Genomic DNA, 20,588 nt, shown 5'->3' with positions numbered 1-20,588 from the left:
AGCAAGATGTGTCCTAAGGTAATTGCTTCTTCACTTTATGCCAATTCAGCTTAGGAAAAGTTTCATAGGAATGTTACATGGCGATTAGATCTGTGGAGGAAAGTATGACAGGGCAAGTTAAACAGGGAGAGAGTGTGTGTAGTGTTTCTTTTATGAAGAGGATGTCTAGGGAAATCTTCAATGAGCAGAGGAAATTAAACAAAGCAAGAGGGTGGGCTATGAAACTCTGGAGGAAAATTATTCCAGGCAGTGGGAACAGTAAATGCAAAGCTTTGAGGCAGGGTCAACCTGGTGTATTTGAGGACTTGCAAGAACATTTCTTATTTATAATACTTTAGTTAATTTTAATGTATAAATTTGAACTTTATTGAAGACCTCTAAACCAGACAGCATAGCATGACCTGAAGAAGTACTTTCCAATTTAGTGTATCAAAATGATTCAGTTTTTTAGTTATATCTGGGACTATTGTTTACTTGCTGAGTTTCCACCTGGCAGGTCAGACTTTTCATTTGTTGGTATTCTGGGATGCTTGGACCAAAAGTAGTATTTAAGTGACCTATCAACAGAAAGACCGTTCCTAATCATCTGTCTTAGGATTCCTTTATCATCAATATTGAAGTGACCTCTAAGAGTATGGCCTGAATAGTCTAGATATACCCATAATCCTTTGAAGTCTGTTACGTGAGATCTGAAGGAAGTGAAATCATCCTTGTTCCAAGTCTTTGTTCTGAGAAAGGATGATGCAAGTCAAATGAGCATCCTGTGAATCAAGAGAACATGCCATTTCTTATTTATATATCTGAATCACTCAATTCTATCACAAAAAACAATAATTTCATTTGGACATAAAATGTGAAATCAAGTAAGTAAAAGAAAAAATTCCAGGGTTGTACACAATAATCAGTTCACATGAGCTCTTCTTTCTCAATAAGGTTCTGGCTTTGAGATCTTGGTTTTGCTGATGTGTATGGAGTGGCCAAATACCAATACCAGGGAGGCTTCCCTGAGGTTAGGGAGAACATATTTTGAATTATTGAGTAATTAAATGAAATGACAACTACATAACTTGTAATGGAGGCTAAAACTATCTAGTGGTTACATGTACCACTTTTGCCTGGAAGAATGGCTCACTAATGGTAAGGCTCCTTGGACATGGCATGGGATCAAGGTCAGTTAGCATATCAAGAGAAATATTTCATCCTGGACATCTGTACTTCTGTGCCCCAAGTGTGAATCCTACTCATTCATTCATTTGATGAATATTTGCTGAGCATCTACTTAATAAAAGGCACTCTTTTCTGGGCTAAAGATATGGCAATGAAGAAAGTAGTTTGAAGTCCCTAACCTTCACAACGCTTATACTCTAGTAGGTTTTGGTTGTTAAATAAATTCTTTCTTTTCAGGTTATCAGTTGAATTCTATAGTGTCTCTCTGACTTGGGCAGTGCTGAATAGATAAATGTTTTTCTGCTTGGTCCCTCTTTTAGAGTTGTTATGAAGGTAATTTATTGTGTTTTGGCTTGGCTAAGTTTTTTATATTCCATTTGTTTATGTTATTGGCTTTAGCTATGTTGATACACATGTGTCCACGCTTATGTGTTCCTACACTTTCTCAATAAATTACCCATTTATTGACTGCTTTTTTAGGGTATATTCTAAAAATGTCAGCTCTCAAATACTACATTGAAAATACTCTTTTAACGCTGAAAACAGAATTTATAGGCATTGTAAAAAATTTAAAATATAGAGTGTATAAGATATAAAATAAAATCTACTTCCCCATTTCCCTATCTTCTCTAACCAGGTTCTCTGATTAATTTCTCTCCTTAGAAATAGGACCTTTCTTTCTATATCTCTCCTCTGAACACGCACCTCTTTTTTCCCCCAAAACAAAAATCCTACATTATATTTTTTTCTTTTTCCCAGTTTAATCATTATTTGACTTTTTTTGGAGTATAGGAATTTCCTCCCTTATTAAATATATGTTCATGTCTATATTCACATGTTAACACCTCTTTCCTCCATTATAAAGATGAAAGAAGGAAGACATAATTCTCAATCCAAAAACTTTATGGTTCTCCAGTAATAATTTTATGGGAAGATGATTTTTAAATATATAAAGCTTCTCTAGATCAGATTATTTTAACTAATTTTCCTTACCTCGAGTTTTATCTTTATTACATGTAATTTGTTAAAGTAGAATTTTAAAATTTCTAGTTACTTGTTATAATTACATGGACTGTATATAGTTATCAAATTGCTTCAGTAGATTTCAGAATTGCAGATAACTGTCCAATATCATGAGCTAAATGAAGCTTATGTAGATTCTCAAATAAATGTCATAGAAATGTAAGCAGTAAGAACTATTTAGCCATGGCACAGATGTTGTGATCATTACAGGAGTGTGTCTTTAATTAAATTTGTTCTCTAGTGCCAGTTCAAAAATTTTGTTTTTCACACAAAAACCCAATTATACAGGCAAAAGATGTCATGCTTCCATGAGTTGAAAGTCAAGAAGAAAAATGTTACAAAATTAATGCAAGCTTTTTATTCAAATGTTGTTACTGTACTATAATAGAGAAACTTTCTGTTATTGCCAATATTGAAATGTACAGATGACCACAATTAATGGGAGAGGGAGTTAAAGATTCTTTATTCTAAACTTAGGTAACTTAAGGGTATAGAGCACTAATGTTTTTTTACTAGATGATTAAAATATCTCAAGAAAGTCAGAGTTTATTCTGCAACAATAAAATATGATTCAAACCAAATGGAAATGAAAATTTAAAACCAAGTTTTGAATATATTGACATTTTGTATTTTTCCATCTATTTAGATCTGCTTATGATATAAGGCATGCTATTTTACCATTTGGATTTGTATTTTAGGTAACAGAAATTCTCCTCACTCACATTTGAATCACTTACACTTTCAATTCAAATAGCCTAAGTCTTTTAGAGAAGATCAAATAAACTGAAAAGCAAGTAACATTTCTATGCTTTGATCCAGAATTAATACTATGAAAGGTAAAGTAGCAGAAAAATTATAACATTTATTTAATGTAATGTGAACAAAAAGGCTGAAGATATTGTCCCTAATGCAGTTATTAATGATGTCCGTCAAACTTATACAACACAGCTCTGTATACAGTTATGTCCCAAAATGTATGAATGAAAATTTAAATTTTTAAATATTAAGCTCAAGTTATTCCTTGGACTGTTTTCTAAAGAATGTGGAAATTCCAATTGCTTTTGCAGCAGTGAAATTTATTTTAAAAATATTACAATTCTATAATGTCAAAGTCTTGAGCCTTTTCATTTGCATGGTTTTCATGTGAGTAGATTTTCCAGGAAAGTAAAAGTAAAAATTAAAGAAAAATGAAGAATATTTCAGTGTTTTAAAAAAATTTCTTGACACAAAAATCATTCAGTTATGTTTGTAAATCCAGTTTCATTAGATTGATACTTTTTTTTATTCTTTTGAGGATTTTAGGATGGAACGATCTAGGTTCACATAACTTCTTGAGCCAATTTACTAATGTTTCTTTGTGCTCCAATTCATATTCTTGTGTGTGTATGTATGTATTTTATATATATATATACATATATATATGTGTATATATGTATGTACTTGACCAATTCCTCTAAAGCTGGCTAGAAAAGTCCATATAGAAATTAAAGTGAGATGAATCTGAGAAAAGTACAGGTTGGTAAATCTAACTCTTGAATCTCAAGTGATTCAAAAAGAACACCTGAAGGTGTCTCTATTTCCAGGAACGATATAATCATCTCACTCCACCACCCCAATTATTATCTGCTGCCCTGCAATGGACATAAAACTTACCTTTCTTTTAAAATATATTCTTTATATTTGAGGATGGAGAAGGGGAAAATTAAAGTGAAAACAACTTACTCTAATCCCCTAATGTTGGTAATCATAGCCTAATTCTATCCCTATCATAAAAGGAAATAAGTGTACGAATAAAAGATTTGGTATTGCTACTGAATCTCTTCAGTACCTTTTTGTGTGTTGAAAGTGAGATTTCTAGATTTGCAGTTGGGTTGTTTCTCGCTGTGACTGTTACGCTCGCCTTCCTGACCAGAGATGCACAGTCCGGAGGCAAGTGATCAAATGATTCAAAACCCTGGGTGTACATGCAACGGGAAGCTGGCATCCTCAGCTGGCTGTAATTCGCTAACCGCTGACTTTCCATTCTCTGCTTAAACCACATCCATTTTCCCCTTGAATTTTGGAAAATTTCTGTGTTACTGGCACTGTTTCTTTTCCCAGCTTTGAAGTCCTTGAGAAGAACAAGGTCCTCAATTGGTTGCAGAATTTTAGGAAGTATTATTAACCTTCAAATACTTAACTGATGTCATGGGAATGTTAATTGCAATCTCAAACTTACTTCCAAGGGATTAAATCCCTACCCAGTTTACACAACAGCCTCTCAGTTAGCTCCCTCCAAACATCACATCAATCTCAATAGGCACAGAATTATCACAGAAGACCAGAGGCACCGGCCTGCAAATGCAGCCTGCCTTCTCTACCCTACAACCTTGCCTGTCATCTGGAGATGCATGTCCTCAGTGGGTCTCATTTAAATCTTTGGGGTTTTTTTGTTGTTTTTTTTTTGTGGTACGCGGGCCTCCCACTGTTGTGGCCTCTCCCTCTGCGGAGCACAGGCTCCGGATGCGCAGGCTCAGCAGCCATGGCTCACCGGGCCCAGCCGCTCCGCGGCACGTGGGATCCTCCCGGACCGGGGCACGAACCCGCATCCCCTGCATCGGCAGGTGGACTCTCAACCACTGCGCCACCAGGGAAGCCCCTGTTTTTTTGTTTTCTTTTTGACTTATACAAAATTATGACATCAGGGTCAGTCTACTAATGCTGGAAAACTTCACAGCTAGTTTGAGTTTTTTCTAGACATGTATGTCTTCCCCGATTTGTCTTTATCCCTTATATCAAATTACAGAAAGGCACCACGTACATGACCAAAAGAAACAGTTTATCCGTGAATGTCCCTATCTGTAAATATTGAAATACAGCATATGAGAGAACAAGGGCAAATATTTATAAATTAGAATAAAGAAAGAGGTTCAGGCTGTGGCTGTGTTTTAGGCATTAGAAGTCTGCTTAGTTCTGTTGCTTTGGTTGGTACTTACTATATTGCACTTCAAGCTTGTTCGGTTGTCCCTTGTTTTAAATGTACTTCAGTCTTTTATTGTTGCTACTACCACTTTTAGAGCTCACCAGGCATCCTTGTATGTAATGGAAGAAGATACTTTGGCAAAAACTTCTACAAAATTCACTCAAATCCATGTTCTTCTTGTTGCTTCTCTTTGGAGACATAGGTAGATAATATTTCCCAATCTCATTTACTGTCAGGTGTGGCCATGTGACTGGCTTCTAGCTAAAAGTCTGAGTAGTAGCGATGTGTGCATTCCAGATCAAGCCTTTGTGAAGGTAATGTGCCTTCTCTTCACTCTCTTTCCCCTTCACTGGTTAAATGCAAATGATGAGAGGCCCCTAGGGGATTTCAGAATAAACCAGAAGGAGCCTGGATCCCTGAATCACTTATTGAAAAGAATCCAATGTTTTCCAGGAACACCTCTTTGGATTGTTAATGTGAGCAAAAATTAAACTTCCATCATGACTGAGTCACTGTATATTTTGGAGACTATTCATCACAGCAGTTAGCTTCCTCTAATAGAGATCAACCTGGACAATTTTATTAATTGGGTATTCTCATTAATACTGAAATAAAAGAGTAAAACCACTAAAGTTATGAATGTAATATGTATATTGTTGCAACCATAAAAAAAGCCGTAGATAGACGATTTCTGAATTGATTTAAATGCTACAGAAATAAACTCCTAGTGCCAAGTAGAGTTACTAAGCAAGTATTTTTTTTAATTTGGTGAAAGTCTCAGCTCTCTCCAGGCCCTACTTTCTAATCTAATCCTGAATATTGCACTTTAAGACTATAACCATCCCTGGAGCTCTATTCTTGACTTGGCCCATCTGTCCCTGAAAGTCTGTTTTTGATTTCTGGGGCTACTGTGAGTGACGAAGGCACTTTTCTACTGACTGCGTATAGGACTTTGTAGGTTTCAGCCCATCTTGTATGATGCTTCCTTTTCTGCCCTTTAATATGTCTTTGCCTTTGGTCTCATAAATATCCTGTGCACAGTTAACTTTCCTCTTCTTTGAGTATTTTATTTTTGCTAGTTGTATTCAATAACCAGTTCTAAGGACGATTCCCATTTTGGCTGAGCTAGCATTTTTACTCAGAGCTCTCATTGAGTGATCTAGAACATGGCTTCTGTAGGCATCATGTGGACTCTATGAAGTTTGTTCACTTTATTTTCCTAGACCCTTCCAGACTGTGTCAGATAGCTTCTTACTGCTTTAAAGCTAGGATTCCCATTTCCTATCTGAGTGGTGGTGCCGTTCTTAGATCTTCTGCAAAGTGGACACAGTCAACATAACTGAGCTCAGTTAATGAGAGATTTTTCAGTTACTTGTTCATCCACTTCTCTGATTTCTATTCAATATTGAATCATATTGCAAGTGTCAGAGAGGAACAGCCAGAAGTAGATGCCTAGACTGAAATTTAGGCAACTTGGGTTCGATTCAGACCCACTAACTACCAATTAATAATATTCTAAAATATTCCTGATATTTTATCTCTGCTAAAAATTAGGAATAAAAATACTTCTTACTGCAAGTTAAGAACGAACTTGGGTTGCTTCAAGGACTAAATAAAATCATGAACATGGAAGCACTTAACAAATATTATACAAATAGATTATATAAGTGTAGGTATAATGTTTCTAAAGTTCCTCAAATATATCATTAGAGTATATACTGTTTTGAACACATGATGATATGTAAGAAATTCAGAAAATATAAAGTTCAGTCTCTCATCTTTTATGTTGTGGAGTCTTTTTCTCTTTGTATAATCAAATAATTGCTCTGGCTTTTCTTTTTCACATATATTCTAAATAAAGACATAAAATAGAGGACATTGAGTGGATGAGGAACAGTGTGATGAATCCTGGGGGCCCAGTGAATTTCAGCAGTAGAAAAGCAATCCCTGAGGTCTGCTGGCCTCAGACACATCTGTTTGCCTGTTTCATAGCCTCTTGGTATACAGAATATTGTTTTGGAGGGATAATTTTGTGGTTGAGCATCAAGGCCTCCTGTCTCGGGATATGAGCTGAGACATTTTAGGAGATGACTACTACAACCAAGAGAATAAGCCGATGCTATTAACTCAGTCCAGCAGGAGCCATGAATAAATTACATACCATGAAAGCTTTTTGTGAACTGAATTTTCCAAAGACCCTTCTTCACTTTATGCTCCATTTCTTTTAGCTGTCTCTTTTACTTTTCCCCTGCCTTAGAAATACTGAGGGTTTTTGCCTATGATGCATTTGATTAAAAAATATATATAACACATGGGATCTTTAGATGAGGCAAAAATGAGATATTCTATTTTCCACAGATAGCAATTGAATTATTACACTATTCTGTGTTGTAATATATCACATAGGTTTAATATTGTACACCAATTATCTAACCTGGGCCCATAGCATAGTTTCTAACACATAGAAAGCATTTACTGTGTAATTTTGAATAAATGAATGATGTAATATACAGTATTAGTTCAGAATTATTGCTTGCATTTTTTCTACACCCAAAAATGATAAAGGAAATTTTCATATCTTTAAAATTTTTTTTCAGGCCAAAGACCTATGCTTCAGATAATCTAGATACTTTTATAAAGATATTCATTGAAAAATATGTCCATTCCCTGGAGGACAGAATATAAGATTTTCTTATAGCAGCTTTAGTGCACCTCCAATAATTAATTAAAAATTGACCTGCTTATTTGAGGCAGATAAATATTTGCCTAAAACCTTAATCTTAAATGAAGGAGATTCATTAAGAAAATTAAAGGGTAGTTATTTTGGTGGTCTAACAGCCTTCTGTCTGCAGAATAGACTTTTGTTGTTGTTGTTGTTGTTTTGCGGTACGCGGGCCACTCACCGTTGCGGCCTCTCCCGTTGCGGAGCACAGGCTCTGGACGCGCAGGCTCAGCGGCCATGGCTCACGGGCCCAGCCGCTCCGCGGCATGTGGGATCTTCCCGGACCAGGGCACGAACCCGCGTCCCCTACATCGGCAGGCGGACTCTCAACCACTGCGCCACCAGGGAAGCCTTGCAGAATAGACTTTTAAAGAAAGTATTTGTCATTCAGAAGATGGTTCTTCTATGTGAATTTTTGGAAACAATTTCTAAGATTGTTTCATTTTCTGAATTTCATCATAGAGATGGTACCTTGGATTTCCTTTGTGGAAGATTTCTTTAATACCATATCTTAACTCTAGACTATTAGAATGAAATATTTGAGTGACTTGACAACAGAAATTTATTTCTCACAGTTCTGGAGGCTGGGAAGTCCCAGATCAAGGTGCCAGCTGATTCAGTTCCTGATGAGGGCCCTTTACCTGGTTTGCAGACAGCTACCCTCTTGCTGTATCTTTGCATGGAGTGGGGGAAGAAGAGGGAGAGAGGAAAATAAGGTGGCTCTTTTTATAATCCCATCCTGGGGCTCCACCCTCATGACCTCATTTAAGCCCAATTATTAAGGCTTAATAATTAAGCCTAATAATTATTAAGGCTTAAATAATTAAGCCTAATTATCTCCCATAGACCCTACCTCCTTATATTATACCATCACATTGGGTATTAGGGCTTTAACATATGATTTGGGAGGACAAAAACATTCAGTCCATAGCATATCACCAGGGAACCTGTGCTATCACTTTACTGAAGGAGAAATGGCTACATCATGGTTAATAGTAAGTGCTCAAATACAACAAATCAAGTTTCAGAAGAGCTTCTAAGAGTTGTTCCTTGAGAAACTTGATCAAGATTATCTGGTGTTTTACAATAAAGAATCAGGTGCAGGGGAAACATGTCTCATATTTCACATTGTAAAGTCAGCACACAGTGATATTAGTGTAATTATCAGTGATGGTCCTTGAATTAAGTAAATAAAGTGGAAAAATTAATAACATTGATTCTTTTACCATACTTACTTTTATTACCTTCCATTTATGCCTAATGGTGCTAGTTTTCCATTTAAGGTATTAATTTAACAGTTCCTCTTGAAAGCTAAACTTATTTTAAGTCATTTGATTTAAAACATATTAAATATGTTCTTAGCTATGACAAAACTCTAAAGTTGGTATATTAGAAAATAAAGTAGAGGAACACTGGGTTGTCATAATTTTAAAGTGTTCCTTCTATAAACACCCCTAGCAATTTATTTTGTGACCTTTTGCAACACTCAGCAATTCTTATGACAAGAGCTCTTATTCAAATTTCATTTGTTGTACTTTGAGCTAATTTCATTTTTGTTTTCCATCATGGTTACCACTACTCCCTATTACATATACTCAACCATGGTATCTACTATTGGAATTATGGAAAATTATATAAAACCAACTCTACAACCTGGTTGGGTTGGTAAGACACATCTGCAAGGGAGGGTAATTACCGTGAATTGCCCTTTACCCAGTTGCAGAATACTAGGAAGATGATAAGTCTTAGTGTCCACATGCAATGTGTACATTTGATTGTCTTTGGCGGTTACTTAAAATTTATGAAGGGATAATCACCAAATGCATAAAATCTTCTAAATATGTTTCTTTTGGCCTGAAATTCTAACCTTTAAAATAATTTATAAAAAGCATGTCATTTTATGTAAGTTAAAGTCTTACAAGAAATAGTAATTAGTTATAACAGTGGTTCATATTGGTCTTTCTAAGAGGGAAATATGGTGGTCCAGATACAGAAAGTAAGAGAAAAGAGAGTGTTGAAACAGGAAGTGGCAAGCTTGAAGGAGAAAAGCACACTTGGCCTTTTTTTTAAATTTTGTATGTTGGTGGCATCCTTTTCTTCCAAATTGTCTCTTTCCCTGGAGGTATTTTCAAGTTTCTTAAAAGATGGTTTGAAGAAACTTATCTTAATTTAACTTAAAAAAAGAATGTCACATATATCTTTGGGAAAGAGAGAAGGCTTTACCAGATCAAATACAGGATGTCAATTTGCTTCAATATACAAGTTGATAATGAAAGGTTTTTGACATTGTATACTAGAAGAAAATAATCTTTAGCCATAGATTTCCATAATAATACATTTGTTTTTATTGATGAGCTAGATCTCAATTCTTGATGGTATCCTACTGGCTTAAAAAAAAGAGATTTTATATCCTGGGGTAAATATTGTTGAATATTTTTTCTTATGCCTCATTTTCAAACAGCTATATCTGTAAAATACATAGGTGTTAAGAAAAATACCTAGCCTAATGATGGTCTACTGCTATATAACCGCTACCCACAATGACAAATAGTTCTGCCTCATTGCGACCAAAAGCCACATTTAACTTAATACAAGAAGAAGAGGATTATTCCCCAGTTCCTCCTCATACCCAGACACTCCACTGCTTGACCAGGTTGTGTTATTGTCTTTAAAGGAGAAGTTCATGCCAGTTTGTTAGTTCAAGTTCACAATAATTAACTGGGCAACATTGGAGTGGATGCTGTGCCCAAGTGGGAGATCACATCATCTGATTGCTCACTTCTACTTCATGTGAGCTAAAGTGGCCAAGTGGGTCAAGAAAACCAGTAAGGATCTTTCTCTTTTGCTTCCTTCCCTTTGCTTGTGAATAAGCGATTAGGTGGGACTGGGGACTGTAGTGTAATGTTGAGTATGTAGTGATGAAGGTGTCATGATGGTAATGATGATAATGATCCTTATTATAACTAATATTTGAGTGCTTACTATTTATCATCCATTATTTGAAGCATTTAACATTAATACGTTCATTACAACTCTAGTATGAAGTGGATATGATTATTATTCCCATTTCACAGATGAGAAAAATGAGGCACAGAGAAGTTAAGTGACTTGTTCCAAAAGTTGGCATTGCTAAGATTGAACCTAGCCATCTTGCTTCTTTATTTTTTACTTCATTCCTCTGTTCATCTATTAGGAATGAGCCAAGATCTCAAGATTTGAATTTGGGAGAGGAGGAGATGTGAAAATGGTGGAGAGAGTAGATCCCAAGACTAAAACATGTGTTTGGACTCAGCTTTTAACAGAGTGCTAAAATAAGGGTATCGGGTGGTATTAGATTCTCATCTTGCTGCTGTTCCTTGTGTATAATTCTTTGAGAAAGCTTGTGGGTAGAATTTAGGAGTGCAATAATTTAATTGATAAGAGCAATAATTGGTCATTTCTTCCTTTAATGTCAACTAACTTCACCCAATACCCATCATTATTTCTAACTTAAATAATATTAATTGCAGCTTTATAGCATGCAACTAGCTTAAATTGACCTTTTTATTGCTTCCATTTATTAAAAGCAACACAAGCAAAATTTACCTTCTTTTCCACAATCTTCAAATATTTGAAACGTCATTGTGGTGGAGTGACCAAAGCAGAGTGACTGCTTGGTCCATACTTTTCCAGTTCTTTGACACTACAAAACAGTAAAGGGGACAGAAAAGTCATTGTGTTAAGGTCCATGTCGCTTTCAGCCTAAGCCTAAGATGTGCTCGTTTCAGGGCAGATAATGAGGATGCTGTAAGGAAACTGTTTTCATAGAGGAACTTTTCAGAAGATAATTCTACCTTAAAAGAATTAGACACGCTTGGTCATATCCCACATTTTTAGAGTTCAGAATTGAGTCTGCTCACGTGATGATGTTTATTTATCAGATGTGTTCCTTGACCAGCCACTAGGATCTTATTTATATAATCTGGGGAGCAGGGAGAAGAGCTGGGAATGTAAGCGAGAAAAGGGAGAAATCAACCAAGAGATGTAGAAACTGATGGAGATGTTTTGCCTCAAGAGTTCTTAACATTTAGAGACTCAAATCAGTATTTCCTAGATATTCTTAAAGGAAACATGCATTTTTTTTTCTTTCCTGTTGAACATACCACCTGGGTTTGGGACGCTAACATTGGATAGAGTTTAACATTGCTTTGTTATTGGCAGTGTTCTAGGGTGTGTAGCTACAGTGCTGCTCAGCAGAAGTAGCACTGAAAGTACTTGGAAAAAAGGAGGCTCTACTTAAGTAGGTATGAAGTGTCTTCATGTAGCTTTGGAGACAGTTGAGGCCTCAGAAACAGTACAAAAAAGGGCCAGCGTAGAAGAAATCATTCTTGGATGCCCTGTGGTTGCTAATTGACATGGTCGTGATGTCCAGGAAATACCCTGCAGGGTGACTGGAGTGATTTTGGAAGGGAATGTTGTGCTCAAAACTGGAAATCCTGCAATAGCAGGTGGGCAGTGAAGGAGCAGAGCCAGAAAATATTTTTTTCTAAATCTGATACTTTTTCAAACGCTGGTCTTTCTTGGCTACATAACAAAGGGTTGCACATGCTTGGAAATCATTTCTAAACTCTCATTGAATTATATGAGCCTCCCTTTGCTAGTTAGTAAATAAGAGAAATATTAATAACAGGTATTGCATATTTAATTAAGGAATCATTTATGAGCACACTATGTATACAGTACTGAGCTAAGTTGGTGCCTCGGGCAATTGAAGGTTCCAGTGCTTTTAAGGGGAAAATGGTAGGCAAACATGAAAGTTTTACACGATGTGCCACAATTTATTGTTTAGGAACATATGTCCTAAATGTTTTTCTAGAGAAGGAAAAAGTAAAAGTGGTTTGGGATGTGTTATAGAAGGTGGCATTAGGGACAGAGTACTTGATAAAGAATTTAAAAGATAAGTACGATTTGGATCAGAAGAGAAAAAAAACAATAGCCCAGGTGAATTTAAGCTTCACACACTTTACAGGCTAAGTTCCACAAAGACAGTTTTTTTTTCTTCAGCACTATATGCTCAGAACCCAGGACAGAGCCTGGCACATAACAAACATATTCAATAAACGTTCACTAAATGAATGAATGCTGAATTGTTAAAACACTTTAAAACTATTGTATTCCTTTTGTGATGACATTTGAGATGATCTAATTAAAGAGAAGTTTTCCTCCTTGGACTTAAACTTGGCAGTGAATGTGGCTAAGGTTGACCAATTTCTGTCTCATATCAATTAAACCTTTCATGGGTTTTTTACTCGAAATTCAGTCATTAATGAGCAGCTGCCCAGGGCAATGATAATGATGATGATAATACATTGCCCTTACACCGTCTCCCTTATCCATGGGAACCTAAGTGCTTTACCAACAATAATTAACATAGCTCTTATGGGAGGTAGGAAAGTATAATTAACACCATTTACAGATGAAAATGGAAATAGAGAGATATTAAGCGACCATCTCAGAGAGATGTAGTAGGTCAGCCATTTATTATTTTCAAAATGTCAGCCTTCACATTTTATTAAGGCTTGAGAACAGTGAATGACCAATATCTGTTAACTGTTCAAACCATAAGTTTGTCTCTCTTTTAGAGATGTTAATAAAATGACAGAAATGAAGGTAAATTTTGAAATTCATCAATCAATGCACTCCTTGAGACCTAATCTGAATTCTTGTTCAAACTGATGGGTGCTAATAGGTTAAGGAAAGTATGCATCTCTTGAAAGTCTTCTACATAAGTTCCCTTGGCTCATGTAAATTTAGGAGTGTAATAATTATTCAATTCTCAAGTCAAAATGATTGTTTTATCACATGTTTTGTTCCCTGTTCCCAAAACTCTTTTGCTTTTTTCTCCTCATTTATAAAAATGGCCCCACCCCAGACACTAAGATCAATATGGATTCTGTCAAGTGATCTGAAGAATAATTGAGTTACAGTGATTCACCATCAAGATAAGCTTATTTTGTGTTTGATTTGATCTTGTTTTCTCCTCATAGTGATGGAAACTCTCCATTGATTTTGTGTGTGTGTGTGTGTGTGTGTGTGTGTTTCAGGAACACTAAGTATTTGTTTCCCTCTTCTTTTGTTAATAGTATACTTGCATCAGGATATTTCTGACACAAGTGACAGAAAACTACCCCCAAATGGATATAAGCAAGAACGTTTATTGGCTCTGTTAATTAATTCAGTGGTAGAACTGGCTTCAAGTTTGGTCTCCCTGAGGTCAAAAAGTGTCACCAAGATCTAGTTTTTTTCTCTCCTCTTGTTCAAGTCTCATCGGTGTATTGGCTTTACATGTGGTGGCAAGATGACAGCTACTCCTATTACAAATTTTCAGGTTCAAGTTCAGTGGAGGAGAGTATTGCCAACATCCTCAAAGCCTCAGAAGAATTTCCATTGTACCATACTGGCTCTGATTGGGTGACCTGTTCATCCCGACCAACCCTTGTCCAAGACATGCTATCCAGTGCATTAGGTTGGAAAAATTAGAGCCCACCCTTGATGAGGGGTTGGAGTAAATCATCACTCAAACCATATCTCTGGTTGTAACATTACAATACTTAACCTTTCTCCTAACCTTTTGGGACTTGATCCTTCACCCAGTGCAACTCTATGATTGGTCATACAGCTGTCAATCACAGTACTCCACAGTAGCAGTGCCTCCACCCCCCCACCCCCACCCACAGAGGCTTGATCATAGTGCTTATCCTCCCATCTAAAGGATAGGTCCAGTGAGTGACCAATGCCAGTTAAATCAATGTCTATCCCTGAGAGTTAATCTCTTTTAAGAGGCAGATAGAAACTCAGAGATAAGCTAAGGTGAGAGTTTGAGAAATGCATTCATAGAATGTTGGCTTCGTTTTAGGCACGGAGATTACCAGAACTTCCCTGGTTTCTGCAGCTTCTCCACTGATTCTGTGATTTATCCTAGTATCCCTACAAAATCTTGTTGTTGTTGTTGTTTGTTTAAATGAATTTTAGTTATATTTCTATTACTAACAATAAAAAGTCTTTGGTAACACTCTTTTGTTCTTGAGACTTCAGTTTCTTCCTAGTTCCAGTAAGTGGGCCCTTATCTTGCTTTCCTAGGTCTGAGTACCTGCTTTGAAACATTGCCTAGTTGAAAAGCCCTTTTGTATTTTGACTGTGACATATTTTCAGACTTACAGAAATAAATTTGTATAGTAGTCCAGAGAATTTCTTTATACCCAGATCACCCAAATGTTAACATTTTACCATGCTTGCTTCATCCTTGCCTTTCTCTATGTATACATGATTTGTATAAATTCAGACTAAGCTGCATACTTGATGCCCCTTCACCCCTAAATCCTTAGTGTGTTCTTCCTAAAGAAACGGTGTATCATCTTGCTTAATTGCCGTAAATCAGGAAATTATTGTAGGCCAATAATAGTATCTAACCTATAGTTTTTATTCAGATTTTGTTGTCTCAGTTATGGTATTTATAGCAAAAAAAAAAAAACAAAAAAAACAAACAATCCTGGATCATACCTCCAGTAGTCTTATTTCTTTAGTCTCCTCTAATCTCATACAATTCTTTACTTTTTCTTTTTTTCCTAGCATTGGCATTTTTGAAGATACAGGCCAGTTATTTGTACTATGACGAATGATGCTGATTTGTATCAATGTTGATGTGAATCTTGATCACTTGGTTAAGGTGGCATCTGCTAGTTTCTTCACAATAAAGTTTACCAACTTTTTCTTTGTAATTAATATATATGTTGTGGGAGGTGCTTTGACTAACATTCTTTCACTCCTCATACTTTTACTCATTTTTGCCTCCCTAGGTCTTTATAAATGATGTCCCTTCTCTACTTCACCAGTTTCCTCTGAGTGATCATCTACTTGCTCTCACCTTGCTGTCCCTGCTACCACTCACTCATATGCACAACAAATGTCCTGTTTCTGGTGCCCCTTCTGTAATCGGAGTCTTGCTATGCACTAGTGCTGACTGCCCTTTGCCTGGCATAATCTTAGGCTTTTGCCATCACCTGAGGCATCTTGTCACTCATCTGCTGGATTTGCCATTTTGCATTTTATTGAAACTAGCCTCTATTAATGCCTACTTATTTCTGGCTTTATCCTCTAAACAATTGACTCTTCCTAACCAATTTGATGACCTTCTATCTGTAGCTATAACCTCTCCCAATTGTTTTGTTTTGCTTTTATTTTTAGACCTTCCAAGTCTCCTAGCTATCCTAATCTAGCTAATCTTATCTTCTTCTGATAATAGAGAAATACATGTCAGCCTCTGGCTGCTCTATAGCTGGTAATTAATAAACATGCAAAATATTGTAGAGCGATTCTACTGTCTGGCAGTAAAGATGATACTATTTCCAGTAGGCAACCTTTGTATCGTACTGTTTTTAAATTTGAATTTTACCATAAACTTGTGAAATCTAATCTATATGGTTATATAAGTTACTTGCACAGAGGAATGCGCGATATTCAATCTTGAAATCTTCATGAAGAAAATTGACTAGCTGAAGCAATGGGGGAAATCAAAGTTTGTTCTGGATACATTTTCAGTTTCTGTCTTAAATTCAAGACAAGGTCAGGATACTGGGATGGTGGAGAAGAAGGGTTCTGCTAACCCAAGAAGACAAGTGTAATGTAGAAATAAGAACGCTTTCTATCACTATCATAGCAAGGAAATTTAAAAAAAGAATTCACTTGGGATTATTTCTGTAACAGTTTAGTAACATTTCTTAGGATTTGTGAATTCTTGATGTTATTTTTATCATCTTTTATTTCTTTGTGACAAATAGCAATAAAACTCTTAGTTACAACTGTGACCCTCTGTAGAGGAACAAAAAGGGGAAAGCCTAAAGAAAAGGGCTCCTGTTCTAAAGAGTGATACCGATGACAGGAGGAAAGAACAGGTTATGTCCCTGATGCCTGAGAAAAGGCAGAAAAAGACATTGCAGAGAGTTGTTCTGGTCTGAGAAGCTGTCCTACGTTTACCCATAAATGGTCCACAACGGCTTCCAGACACTGAACACTTATAGATGATTTAACACCCAAAGGATTATGACTTCTTTATTCATGTTTGTGCTTTAGCTACAACATTATCATAGATTCTAGATTCTGTGTACTTGCCTTTTGGAGAGTTTTATAGGCATTTTTCATATTCTCTCAGCATCAGTGAAAAAAGATAAATGGTGTTTTTATTTCTATAGGGTTATTATTGCAAAAGTGAAGAGTTTTGGAGACTACTTTTCAGTCTGTATACTCCATGAGCACAAGAGCCTGTATTGTTTACTACAGTGATCCAGACATAGTGCTAGTTACATGGCATATGTAGCCAATAAGTATATGGTTACTCACTAAGAGGCTTGGTGGCTGCAGATTATAGCACTTTGCCTTTGTTTTATTTCCCCCTCTAGTAAGGATCTCAACAAATCATAGTTTTAACTTTGTGAAAAGACATGCAAGAACTTAAAGAACTTGACATACTCATTTTTACAAATTGTTGAAAAAACTAGTTTAGGAAGGTTATAGACCGAGTCAAACATCTGTTTATTCTAAACTCTGGAATCCCACTACATACTGAAAAAAAAAGGATAACTGGAGCATATTAGGGTGGGCTGTAAATTAGTAGAATTTGGAGGCTGATTTCTTGCCCTTATCCCCAGCGCTCCCTTTCTACAAGGGCAAAGAGGAAAACCATGCCAAATACCAGACCGAATGGATGATGTTCATGTCTGTTCTCTTTCCTACTTGTAATGGAGCTGCTCCCAAACTTCACAGAGAGCAACCTTGTCTAGATTTATACTTTTAGTTAAGTGCAAATTCTAACCTTAACTGTTAAGAAAGTTGCCATATTATCAATATTAATAACATCCAGCCTTGAGAAAAATATGAAGAGTCTTCATGATTGACTCTTCCTTGGCTGACCAGTGTTCAGAGACAGACCCTAAGGGTTACATTAGCGCTCTCCATACTCACCTCCAGGATTTGATCTCAGTGCCCCCATTTGGGAGACCGCAATCACAGATTTGTAAACCTATTGTTGCATTTTAACCCTTCTCAAATCCTCATTAAGTTATGGTTTTAATGCAAAGTAATTATGTTTACTTACAGACCTATGATTAATGCAAGCCACAAAGCAATTAGCTGAAGAGAGACAAAAATATGGTTAATATCATTGACATACTGGTCCTAGGCAGAATTAACATTATCTGTGAAATGTGGACACTTCTGCACAGATGGTTGACGTGGTTGTCATAGAAACTGCTTGTCTTGTCATTACTGCAGTCTCCAGACATCTGTTCTAAGTTCAAACACTCATTGACATGTGCATTCATTTGGTCAGATAAGATGTCTTATCTCAGGCACCTTTATCATCCATGAGTATGTTGACTCCCTTTAAATAATGAAACACCAGTTATAAATTCGTAACCACAGGTGTATCAGCATCTAGAGCTTTGGTTGATAATCGCTAATAGCATCACTGAGACTTAATTGTGTCTACTGTTATATGGATTTTATAGTCAACTATGAATTATTTGCAATAACGGATTAAAGCTCTGGGATTCAAGAAATATGAATAGTTTCATTTTTTACCTAAATGGAAGAATTCTTGAAATTGAGTTTTTACAGATATGCTCGAATATAGCCCCAAAGTGTTTGATGTTGGAAAAATTCACCACACTTCAAATAAAGAACGAAATTATACTAGGAAGATCTAGTCACAGAGAACTAGGAAAGATATTTATTTCCCCCTTATTTATTGGCTTAAATTTGCTAACTGTTTCAGCCATTTCTAGGAAAAGATAACATTAGCCTTCACCTTAACATATTGAGCAGAATAATACTTAATTTTGCATGACTGTATGTAGCATTTTAGGAAATTTAGCATCCCTATCCTCCAAATGCTAAACACTAGTAGTAACTCTCTGCCCTGGTCATAGTAGCAACCAAATATGAATCCACACATTTCCAAATGTCCCCTATGTAGAGCATGGGATAGAGTGGGAGAGATAGTACCACTCATGATTGGAAACCACTGTAAAGGTCTTAGCAAAGATGTCTTTTCTAGTTCTGTCATTTTCTCAACAGATGATTCTTACCTTGTTACAGTTAAATTTATCTGCTGTGAGTCTCATATTAATTGAAGTCTGGAAGGTAACAATTCCTTTAAGGTGTCAAGAATACTATAAGAATGTCAGGAAAAGAACAAAAAAGGAAAATTAAAAAGATTTGGTACCCTAAAAAGAAACTGATAAGGAAAAATGTCACTAGATTACTAAACACTAAATAAAATTGCATAGAATAGAATAGTTAAGGATTTGTATCTCTCTCTGCTAAAGGTTGCGATAATATTGGATTGGGTTATTTGTTAGACATAAGATAAATTGATGGCAGGACTGAGAGTCTGTGTTGTATGAGAGGGATTCACAGCAATTGTAGAAGAGATAAGCTGATGGACCAGAAGGAAATATCTTATGATTTTATACCAAAGAAATTTGGATGACTAGGTCTTTTGGAAATGATACCTGGTGATGGGGTGTCTCATATTTTTCCTGAAGTTGAAAATTCATGCAATAAAATAAATAATTGAGTATAATGAATAGCAGAAAAGTCTTTTTCTCTTATCCACCCAAAACTCTGGCATATTTCATTGATTCATGATTTTCTGCTGTTGAATGTACAATAAAGAATTCCCACTAAACATAATTACTATAAAATATTTGTTGCCGCAATTATTGTCTCGGTACACAATAAATAATAATTGATTAAAATAAACCCAGAGGAGGCTAGAAATATAATAGACCTTAGAGACAGTCTAACATCACTTTCTCTACATAGGAGAGGAAACTAATGTTGAAAGATATTATTTAAAACAGTCCCTTAGCTACTTACCTGCAGAAACTGGCTGAAATTTTGAGATATATTTTGAACTGAAGTGACTTGGGAGTCACCAGATTTCTGTGTGATTAAAATGTAACTATTTCTTAGGATGTGCTCAGAAATGATGCTCAAGTGGGAAGCTTTGGAATTCAGAGGCCAGGGCTTGGTAGATGTCGGTTTGGGAGACTATATCAAGTTTGGGACACTATATCAGGAACTTTTTCTTAGCCACTGAGCATCAGTTAATAATGGCAAGAGAGAGGACGATATGGAAGAAAGCTGACTAGGGTAGAAGAAAAAGTGCTGTGCCATGTTACTGTTGAAGATTATGATATTTCAGTAGCATCAGTCTGGATAACTATGTTTTTTCATTGCTGTGTTCATTACTTGGGAGTAGCCATAGAAATGATGCATTTTTTTGATTTAGGGCTAAATTTTGATGGAAATAAGCTGGTGCTAGAAGCCTAAGCTAGAAGGATAGGATGTTATGATCAGAGTGAGATCTTTTAATTTAAGATTTCAGAAGAAGAGTTTTTGAGTGATATCATAGTCCAGAATGTGGACACCAGAGTGGACAGGGGAAAGGAATGGGCATGAAATAGCTGGAATTATGGAAACCAGAAAATAAACGCTCAACATTCAGATAACTTTGTCACTTGGTCATTAGTTTACTGAGGATGGGGGTAAGCGTTGGAATAAAAAGGAAGGTGGCAAGCCAGGAGCCAAGGTCACTGATGAGTCAGTGAGATTGATAGGAAGCTACAAAGATGCAGAGGAGGAATAGTGAGGATGAAGCAGTGATGGTCCAAAATG

At 36.1% G+C, this 20,588-nt stretch overlaps 1 pseudogene; it reads right to left on the bottom strand.

The window, feature by feature from the left end:
* Positions 1-470: 470 nt before the first annotated feature.
* LOC132519096 (peroxiredoxin-4-like) overlaps positions 471-20,588 on the bottom strand; it is a 186,959-nt pseudogene continuing 166,841 nt past the window's right edge.

The sequence above is a fragment of the Lagenorhynchus albirostris genome, chromosome 4, assembly GCF_949774975.1.
Source record: "Lagenorhynchus albirostris chromosome 4, mLagAlb1.1, whole genome shotgun sequence".
Classification (NCBI taxonomy): domain Eukaryota; kingdom Metazoa; phylum Chordata; class Mammalia; order Artiodactyla; family Delphinidae; genus Lagenorhynchus; species Lagenorhynchus albirostris.
This window is presented reverse-complemented; position numbering and strand designations above follow the sequence as displayed.